The 10,914-nt window shown below is 37.1% G+C and overlaps 1 long non-coding RNA gene across 1 annotated transcript; it reads right to left on the bottom strand.

Annotated features, from left to right (window-relative positions):
* Positions 1 to 9,936: 9,936 nt before the first annotated feature.
* Positions 9,937 to 10,628, bottom strand: LOC108456378 (uncharacterized). The gene is made up of 2 exons (XR_008271055.1): positions 10,368 to 10,628; positions 9,937 to 10,269 (listed from the first exon to the last, which is right to left on the bottom strand). It is a non-coding gene; the product is annotated as an uncharacterized LOC108456378 (long non-coding RNA).
* Between the last annotated feature and the right edge of the window lie 286 nt (positions 10,629 to 10,914).

Below are 10,914 nucleotides of genomic sequence, written 5' to 3'. Positions count from 1 at the left end.
CAGCGCCCTTAATTAAGTTGCTACATAAGAGTGTCCCATTTGTCTAGATTGATGTGTAGTAAAAGAGCTTTGAGAAGCTCAAGATTGTTCTGACTGAGGCTCCTATTCTGATACATCCTGAACTTGAGAAGGAGTTAGTGGTTTACAGTGACGCATTACATGTGGGTTTGGGTTGTGTTATGATGCAGGATGGTAAGGTTGTGGCATATGCATCTCGTCAGATCAAGACGTATGAGGAAAACATCCAATGAATGATTTGGAATTGGCTACCGTAGTCTTTATTTTGAAAATCTGGAGGCACTATCTGTACGGTGAGAGGTGTATTATCTACACTGATCACAAAAGCCTTAAGTACCTCCTGACTTAAAAGGAGTTAAATCTTAGGCAGCGTAGGTGGATTAAGCTGCTTAAGGACTATAACTGTACTATTGAGTACCATCCTAGCAAGGCCAATGTGGTGGCCAATACGTTGAGCCGTAGAGCGATGACTGATTTGAGAGCGATGTTCGTTTAACTTAGTTTGTTCGACGACGAAAGTTTGTTGGCTGAGCTGCAGGTTAAACTGACTTGGATAAAATAAATTCGGGATAGGCAGTTAAATGATGAATCGTTGGGTCTTCGGTTCTGTCAGGTTAAGAGTGGTAGTACTACGGATTTTAGGTTGAATAACAAAGGGGTACTCTGTTTTCGTGGTCAGATTTGTGTACCGAATGATACTGATCTGAGGCAGTCTATTCTGAGAGAGGTACATAGTAGCCTTTATGCTTTGCATTCCGGTGGGAATAAGATGTACTGAGATCTTTGAGAACTGTACTGTGGTCGGGATTAAAATGGGAGGTTATTAATTTTGTGGCACGATGTCTGACATGCCAGTAGGTTAAAGCTGAGCATCAATTACCTTCAGGTTTGCTGTAGCCGGTTAAGATTCCACTATGAAAGTGGGAACGAGTAACGATGGACTTCTTTAGTGGGTTGCCTCTAACACTCACAAAGAATGATTCTTTTTGGGTCATCGTGAATCGATTAACCAAGTCAACGCACTTCATTCCGATTAGGACGGACTATTCTCTTTAGAAGTTGGCGAAGCTTTACATTTTTGAGATAGTGAAACTGCATGGGGTATAGGCTCAATCATTTCTGATAGAGATCCTCACTTCACGTCTCGGTTTTGGAAAAAGTTAAATGAGGCTCTAGGTTCGAGATTAGACTTTAGTACTGCATTCTATCCTCAAATTGATGGTCAATCTGAGAGGGTGATTCAGATACTAGAGGATATGTTGAGGAGTTGTGTTATTGATTTTCCAGATAGTGGGAAGATTATCTGTCGCTAGCCGAGTTCGCCTACAATAATAGTTTTCAATCGAGTATTCAGATGGCACCTTATGAGGCCCTATATGGTTGTAAGTATCGTACTCCTTTGTGTTGGATTGAGTTAGGCGAACGTCAAGTTTTGGGTCCTAAGTTGGTCTCCAAGACTAAGGATAAGGTTCGACTGATTAGGAATCGTTTGAAGGCAACTTCTGATAGACAGAAGTCTTATGCAAATCTGAAGAGCCGTGAGATTGAGTTTTCGGTGAGGGACTTCGTGTTTCTTAAGGTCTCTCTATAGAAAAAGGTTTGAGGTTCGGTCATAAGGACAAACTGAGCCCTAGATTTATTGGGCTGTATTGGATTCTGAAGCGAGTGGGACCGATTTCCTATCAGTTGGAGCTACCCCCTGAGCTGGACCGTATCCATGACCTGTTCTACTTCTTGATGTTAAGGCAGTACCGCTCTGATCCTACTCATATTGTCTCTGTTGAGGAGATTGAGGTTAGGCCAGATTTGACCTTCGAGGAAGAGCAGGTTCAAATACTGGAGCGAGATGTAAAGGTTCTTAAGACGAAGTCTATCGTATTAGTGAAGGTGTTGTGGTGAAACCATAGCACGAGGAGGCCACGTGGGAACCTGAGGGCTCGATGCGTCAGCAATATCCTCATCTGTTCTGATCAGGTAAATTTCGAGGTCGAAATTTCTTTTAGGGGGTAAAGTTGTAACGCCCCACAAATACTTATTTTTGTTTCTGTTAAAATGTGACACAACTATGTATCTGCTTCAGTGGTTAAGTGTTTTAGGTGTGTGTGAGAGGTCGCAAGTTCAAGCCTTGCATTTGGAAAATTTTAGTATTTTCCTAACTTAAGCCTTATACTTGTTCAACGGGCTTATAGTTAATTATGTGAAGAAATATATCATAATGGGCTTGCTGGTCTGGTGGTTAAGTTGAGTGTTAGGTTGCTGAAGGTTTGGTGTTCGAATCCCTGTACGAGCATGGGAGTTTATTTTTACTCGTTTGACCTAGAGAGTTTCGGTCAAACAGGAATGCTGAGGAGGTTGAGTAGTGGATTAGTAGAGAGATTTGAGGGATATGGGGAGTTATGGGAATTATCTCCATTAATTTTCTATTTTCAAAGTTTTAGTTCTTTTTCCAAAATCTCTGATGTGGTTTTCTGCTACTCTGTCGAAATTTCCTTGCAACTTCCCCTCTTTCTTTTTCCTTTTCATTTTCCTAATTCATATTGTCTCTTAGCAACACGATTTACACTTGTGCGAGTTCGGTAAGTTTTCTTTTTCTGTTCATTGTAGTTGTTGTGTATTGAGCTATTAAGAATCTGATTTCTACTACAATTGATGGTGTAAGCGAAGGTCTCGAGCAGTAAGATTCGTTTCTTTGGTTTAATAAGAGTTAATGGAAGTTCCTCATCAGTGGTAAGTCGAGTTTCAGTTGGTTCATTTTTGTTGGAATCCATTAACCAATTACTAAATCGGTGTTGGTTAATCTGGTTTTTAGGTTCCAGAAGGCTTAGGAGTGGTTTCTTATCAAACCAATATCAAGTGTGTACACAAAATGTAAGAAAATGAGTTTTTAGCAAAAGCCGAAAACCTTACTGTCGACGCCACATGACCGTGTGGTAGGCCTTGTGCAACAACACGGGTGTGCGTTCAATGAAGGTTAGGCCTACGCAATACACGACCGTGTGATGGCCGAGGTGTGGCCGTGTGGGCCACACAAGCTAAACTGAACTGGGCGTGTGGGCCACACAGGCATGTGGGCCCACACGAGCGTGTAGAATTTAGGCCAGGCCGTATGATCTACACGGGCCAAGGCCAATCAGGGCATGTGGACCCACATGGACCAGCCACATGGGCGTGTGGGCCCATTTAGCTAAAAAGTTTTCTAGGGTTGCACGGGTCGCCCAAGTCGACTGTAAACCTACTGTAAGGTCGGTAAGCGCTATTTAGACCCTAAATCGTGTGACTTGAATATATATAATGTATGCATGTTTACTAATCTGTACGTATGACTGAATTTTAGCACGTAAGCATGTATTTCTGAATATCTGTATTGAGCATGTTTAGTTGCATCTGCATCGGGGTGGGATGATTGATTATTGGAGGAAGTGTACTGGAAATACGAAAATTTACACATTTTTTCATGCACTTTTTAACTTAAATTCATGCAGTTTCGATAAAATTATTGTCGAAAAATAATTAATTTTTATAAAATAATTAAAGTGCACTTAAAATATGAACATGTTGAATTTTAATTAATTTTATAATTAATTTTGATGAATTTTGGTTATTTTCGAAAGATTTGCACAAATGGCGAAAAATGGCTCTGCAGACACTGCTAGAAGCACAAAACCGAGAAGTAATTTGAAGTATCAAGGCGAATTAATTTTTAGCCTAAGACGGTCCAAAATTAGGTGTATTAATTCATAATATAATTAATTTTAATTTGTATTCAATTTAATTTGGGTTAATAAATTATTATTAATAAATTATGAAAAATGGTCGAGTTGAGCCGAACCGAGTGAACCAAACCGACCAAGTAATGGACAGCCCAAAACCGCCCTATGTACTGACCCAAATCAGCTTATTGGCTGATTATTTAGCTTGCAAAGAGGCCCCTGAAGACTTGTTCAAATAGCATTCAAACCCCTCCACAAATGGTGGCTTTTTAGATTTGCCCCAAGCTTAATTTAGCAAGTTTGAAATCATCAAACTTGCCACATGTGCAGCTGGCCAAGGGAGGGCTCTTTGGCTGCTAATTTTAGCCATTTTTAGCAGCCTTCTTCAGCTATAAAAACCCCCTTAAACTGATCATTTGAAACGCATCTCATTTATTCATATTTTTTCTCTCTTCTATCCACCTTCTCTCATTTTCCCATTCAAAGTTCCTTGCTCTTTTGTCGATTTCTCCTCTTGAGAAAGGGATCTTATTTAGCCATTTTGGAGTAGAAATTGAGTGTTCATGGCAGCCTTAATCAGCAAGGACAACAAAGAAAGAAGAACGGAGCAACCTAGTCAAGCCACAGAAAAACACCGGATTTGATTCTTGTTCCCTATCTCTTTAAATTTTGTTATTTTTGTGATGAACACATCTATGAATATTTATGTTGTTGGAATGGTTAATTTAATCAGCTTAGCTTGAATTTATTTCATGTTGGGTTGATTGCATTTCATCCTCTTAAATTATTAAAATTGTGTTTATGCTGTTATAGGCTTTGGTAAAATGCTTGATTAAGTAAAATCATGGCTAAGTTATTCTTGCATTATAATTGTGAGGGAACTAATGAATTAATTATTTAAACGGATTGAAATTGTAATTAATTGACACAATACTTAATCAGTGCATGTTTATTCTTCTAAGGTTGCTGAAGGTTAAATTAGCATTGTATCTGGCGATACATTTGCCTTGCATAACTTGCAAGATTATTGTGATTAAACTATTTCAAGGTAAGGATACCTTGTTACCTCATATAGTCTTTTATGTGCTTATTAGATTTAATTAATCGTTTGCATTGACATATGAATATGCAAGAGATTAATTCAATTAAATAAGTATGTATGTGCAATAACATGTTTGCTTATTAGAATCTGTTTAATTGATTGATTAACATAGGGATATGTTAAGAGATGAATGGATTTGTGTAGGTGAGTATGTTCATAAGTTAGCAAATTACCGAGTTACCGTGAATTTATTCGTAACAACATAAATATGAGTTTAATAATTCTAAGTTAAAGAAATATAATTAATCCAACATAATTTTGTCATCTTGATTAAATCATATTTTGAAATCGTGCATTAGAACATTTATTTTTATTTAGCTTAAAATCTTTTTTTTAATCACCTTTTTCAAAACAATTTTTTTTTACCAAAGTGTTTTAAATTGCATTCATAAATAATTCTATTCACAGTCCCTGTGGGTACGATAACTCGACATTTACTTGTCACTTTATTACTTGTTGCGATTGTGTACGCTTGCACATTTCTGTCTTTTCATGTACTAAAAGGCTTTCATGTCTATCATCTTGCAGCTCAGTTGCAATATTACTGATATGTGCCCATTCGATGCGACTTGGTGTATAGTGCTGGGTGGGTGTTTTGAACCCCACATGATGTGATGGTCGGAGATGGTGTGTAGAGGCTGGTGGGTAGGATACTGATTTCTGTTACTATGTGCATACTGTATCTGAAATGGACTGAGGCCCTAATATATATCTGAAATTGTATCTAAATGGGCTAAGGCCTAAATTGTATCTAAATCTGTAACGGGCTTAGGCCGAGACTGCATTTGACTGATAACTGTTGTTTGACTGTATGCATATTTTTTGTGGGGATTACACACTAAGTTTACGTAAACTCACCCCTTTCTGTTTTAACTGTACAGGTAATCCCCAGACTTAGACAGACCGGTGCGGCAAAGGACTCAACAGTGACCACATGTTTATTGCACTGCGTAAACTTCATTTATGGTTTTTATTCTCTATTCTTATGAGTTATTTTTTATGTAATTTGGGACTTTTGGATGGTTTGCGTTTGTTTTGGATTTTAACGATTTTTTTTTTAGACTTTTAAACTGTAAAGCTCAATGAAAACTCAATTTTATTAAACACAACTTTTTTTCCTAAACGAAAACTATTTTCTTTAAATGTCACGGTTTTAAAAGCTTCTGCTACAAAATATGTTTTTAAACGAACCAAATTAATGGAAAAATGATTTTTAAGTTGACAAGAGATAAATAAAAGTTAATAAATGGAAACAGTTTTAACTCGATAAATTCAATTTCAAATTTCATTCCATGTGACATCGCCAAATTTGACCATAATGTCTAGACCAAGTTTGGGGTGTTATACACGTATACTTCAAAACGGAATTAACGGCCTTAACGAGGTCGGTCATCATATGACCATATCGGCACCCATCATCAAAATATTGAGCCCATTACCACGACTCTATGCTATCCAACCACTACCTAAGAGAAGAATTAGACACCACTATAACAGTCTCCAACCTTGTCAGCTTATGCCTGAATTGGTGTGGTTCCAACTCATACCTTACTATGTATTCGGATAAAAAATGTTACTGTTCTTTTTAGTAAATAGTCTCAAAACATCTACAAAAACAATTTTAAATACAATATTTTTACTCATGTTCACGATTTGTTTGCGCCAATCTTTGTTTTTGTACTCCTTGTGAAAGTTGACAGCAATGTGGCGAATGTGGTAGATAGACCTCCACGAAACCCTAGAACGCCGAATCACAATAAGAAGACCATTGGATCTATCAGGACAATGCAAATGTTGTCTTGACTGGCGACATGCCTCTGCAAGTTCCTAAGAAAAAACTCCCACGATTCAGATTTCTCCGGCTCCACGATGGCGAAGGCGATGAGTAGTACATTTCGGTTACTGTCTTGTGCAATCACAATCAGTAGTAACTAGGTGTATTTTCCATAAAGTCACATTCCATCAACCTGCACCAGCGGTTTGCAGTGGAAGAAGGCCCTAACACGTGGATCAAACATCTAGAACAATTAGTGAAAAACTCTTCTCCTTCTCCCTGGTTGAAGTTCCCTATTCAGGCCTCTGTAAGGCAACGTCTGTAAGTCCATGATAGTTCCTGGCATGTACTCCAGCATAGCTAAAATCCATCCCTGGAGTTCATTGTATGGCTCATCCTAGTAGCTGTACAACTGCTCCATTGCCATTTGTTTTGCCCACCGTGCTTTCCTATACGACACTCTGTATTGGAATCGGGATTGCATGTCTGCAATCAGGATCGATACAGGAATGGTTGGGCTATCTTTCACTAGTGGTTTGATGCAGTTGCAGGTACTTTTAGCATCCAATTTTTGGTGGTCTTGCATCATATGTCCGATGGTGCATGTATGGTGCCCTTAGAATTTTTGTATTTGCCAATATTGAGTCCTATATATAAATGTAGCTCGAACCCACCAGCCACACTCTTCATTAGCCCTCCAATATTCCCCAACATATAATGTAGGTGTAGACTTTGCGACCTTATAATCAATTGACGCCTTCATGTTGTACTGTTTGATGAAAAACACGCAGTCCGTCTTGTTCTCGAACTGTTACCCAATGAACAACTTTTTCAACTAGAATTTGACACCAATTTGTGAGCAGGGACTATATCAGCTTATTAAGGGAACTCGGGTGCATGCATCACATCTTGATATACGCTCAACATTTAGGCTCCAAGGTCATTTCGTAAACCAATGCCAAGACTCGAGTTCCTGAAAGAAGGGGCGTGAACATCTTCAACCTCCTCTGGGCCTTCATCGTCAATATCACCCAAAACCTCATCAAGATCGGGGTCATTAAAATATTCAACATCGTGATCAGAATCTTCATTATTATCGAACCCTTCTTCGATGTCTGCATTGGTGCCTTTCTCCTCCGAATTTATTTGTAGACGGGGACCTAGGACAGTGTTGTTTTACGAACTCCCACCATAATTTGGATTTTCAGGCATTTGCAATGTCCCTCCACAGTCTGAGTGATCTATCCATCTGACATTAAGATCAAAGTCAAACCCACGGTATTAACTTATTGGACTGACATTCTCAACAAGCTCTAAATCGGCTAACTTAGTGAATAACTCAACTAGTTAAAGGTTCTCATTCCCAGTCGACCATCATATTTCTATCACAGTGCCCAAGTCATCATCATCTAATAGTTGCATCTTCGTAAATTTCCAACGAATCTATAGAGATTGGAAACTTGTAAAATAATCTAGACATCGCCCTTCCACAACAAATAGCTATTTTCGCACTAATTTTTCTTTTCATTTCTTCTAGCTTCACAGTTTTATTAAATCACAACCCTACTCTCTGTCAGCCTTGAAATACACAACCAGCATTACCTAATACAATTTAACTATAAAAAAAGAACATACATGAAAAACATCGAGTTATTCATCTTCACCACAATTTCTGAGCTCTCCTGCTAAACACAAGAATTTCTCTTTTTTATTCTTTCTTGGTTCAACTATTACAAGAATGTCAAGAAAAATGTATACATGTAGCATCACCAAGGTGGTCATGCCAAAGAGAATGGCCTCGCCAAAATTTTTTTAAAAAAATAATTTTTATAGTGGTCACGCCATTCTCAATGGCACCACCAAAGTGGTCACGCTAAAGAAAATAGCTCCACCAAAATAAAAAATTAATTTTTATTATTAAAAACCAATTTTAAAAAATTGTACAAAAAACTCTAGCATATTAAAGGTGGTAGCGCCATTCTCTATGGCTGCATTAAATAAAATAATAATTTTTTTTTAAATTAAAAATAAAAAATCTAAAGGTGGTGGCACCATTCTCCACCAAATAAAATAATAATTTTAGTTTTAAACTGAAAAAATCAATTACTATAAAAGAAAATAAAAGTATGACGTATTAAAATGGTAGCACTATTCTCTATTACTCCACCTATATTATTTATTTTTTAGCTCTCGAAATATTCAAAAATACTGATATTAGAGTGATATTTATACAGATGGTGTCAAATAGATTGGCTTCATCCAAAAAATTATTTTTTTAATCTTAATAGCTAATGATTGATTGATGTGACAAGTGGTTGACGCCAATCTCTTTGATTTCATCTACTTTCATTATTCATTTCCATTTACATACATAATCAAAAAATAAGTCATTTTTATAATTAATCAAAATTTTTAAGTTAATTTTATAAAAAAGCCGGAAAGAGACTATGAGAGGATGACCCAAAGGAAAAAAAAACTCGGTTAAATATATTTTCTTCTTAAATATGGTTGACGTGGCATGTTAGAACATTCAATATTTGATACCTAACATTTTTTTTAGCTTTTAACTTTAACTGTAATTAGCTATTTATAATTATTCCAAAACCTTTTTCCCTTTCTCTTTTTCATCATTTCATTACTGCTATCACCATCATCCATCACACGTTCATCCCAATACTAAAAACCCAAATAACCAGCTCATCAATGAAGTCTTGTAGAATTATGTTGGTTTTGACAGGATGGACAACCGGCGGGCATGGTGGTGGTGGCAAAGCTGAGGAGGGAAAGTGACTGTCCAAGTCGGTTATTTTGTTTGAATACCTTGTGGCTGTTGATGGTAGGTTTCCCTTACAAAAGGATTTGTATTCCTCTGGTGATCTTCTCATAGACTGTTGTAGAATTGAACTCTTCGTCTTGCTCTTTAATGTAGCAGTTTAGGTAGTTTAACTCTTGTTGAGAGGTGGTTGGCATGCCAAAGGATTAAACAAGTTGTTAAGATAACGATAGTTTTCCTCTTAAGAGGTATATAAAAGCTTGTCGTCACTACCTCTGAGGCTATCATTTTGTAATAACTAATGAAAGTCTGCAGCTTGTAATCTAAATTGTGATCAGTTGAAGTTCCATTGGTTTTTCCTGGTTTTGCTTGTGTAAATTCCTTTGTAATTCCAGGTCATGGTTGTCAAAGTGGAACCTTTCGTGTTGAAGGATCTAAAATCTGTTGGCTTATCTCATCCACTATAATTGGTCTTTAAAAATGCAGCATCTTCAACCTAGCTGCTATGGTGATTATCCAAAGCAACCACCTCGAAATGGAGATACTCAGCAACAGTGAGTTCCTCAACAAAAAGGACGTGACCATTCACTCTAATCTACTGCCAAACACCAGGCCTTGGACGAACAGCAAGTGCAACCCATGGAGGCAACACAATCGCTTTCTATAACCACAAAAATGACCCTAAAATCAAGACCCTACAACCTCCCAAAAAAATGAAAAAATTAATGGAGAAAATGGGTTTTCTTATACTTGACTAGCCTGCTTCAATACTCCAAAAAATGCACCATCAGCAAGCTTCTTTTTGTTCTCTTTAAGGATAGCTTCAAACTCTAGAATAATTTGATGGTGTTGCAGAATTCCTTTTCCTTTTCCTTTTCCTTTACCCTCAATCCTACAATAATAACAACAATTTTATAAAAAAATGTAAACATCTGAAAAGAAAAACACCATGCAGGGGAAATTTAAATATAATCTTTGATGGCAAGTTACCTTGAGTGCAAGGCCAAAATCTCGTTCCTGTGAGCAAGAAGGGTCTCATTCAAACGCTCACGGAGACTGTGGACGCAAGTGATCACACGCTCGACCACTTCTTTGAACTGTAAAAAAATAGATCCCAAAAATCAGAGTAAGTGTAAACAAAGGGAGGACTGAGAGAAAAAAATTAAAAATTCAAAACCAATATAATTCTACAAGACTTCATTTATGAGCTGGTTGTTTTGGGGTTTTGGTATTGGGATGCTGGTGACAGCAGCAATGAAGATGGGTAAGTGTCACGTGTTCGGTTAATTAGTCACGTAAGCATTCCTTTAGAGGAAAAAAGAAATTTTAGCTACAGTAACTAATTTTTACTATTTTTTTTATTTAGAGCGACTAAGTTAAAAAAAAATTAAAGTGATCGATAAATCATAATTTAAAGTACCTATGAGTGTAATTTACTCTATAAAAATGACATGGACTCTAAACAAGACATGTGGCAATATTATATTGAACTATTCTGTCACATCAAATTTTCAGAACGGTTTGAGGCTTAATTGAT

This window comes from Gossypium arboreum, chromosome 9 (assembly GCF_025698485.1).
Source record: "Gossypium arboreum isolate Shixiya-1 chromosome 9, ASM2569848v2, whole genome shotgun sequence".
Lineage (NCBI taxonomy): Eukaryota > Viridiplantae > Streptophyta > Magnoliopsida > Malvales > Malvaceae > Gossypium > Gossypium arboreum.
This window is presented reverse-complemented; position numbering and strand designations above follow the sequence as displayed.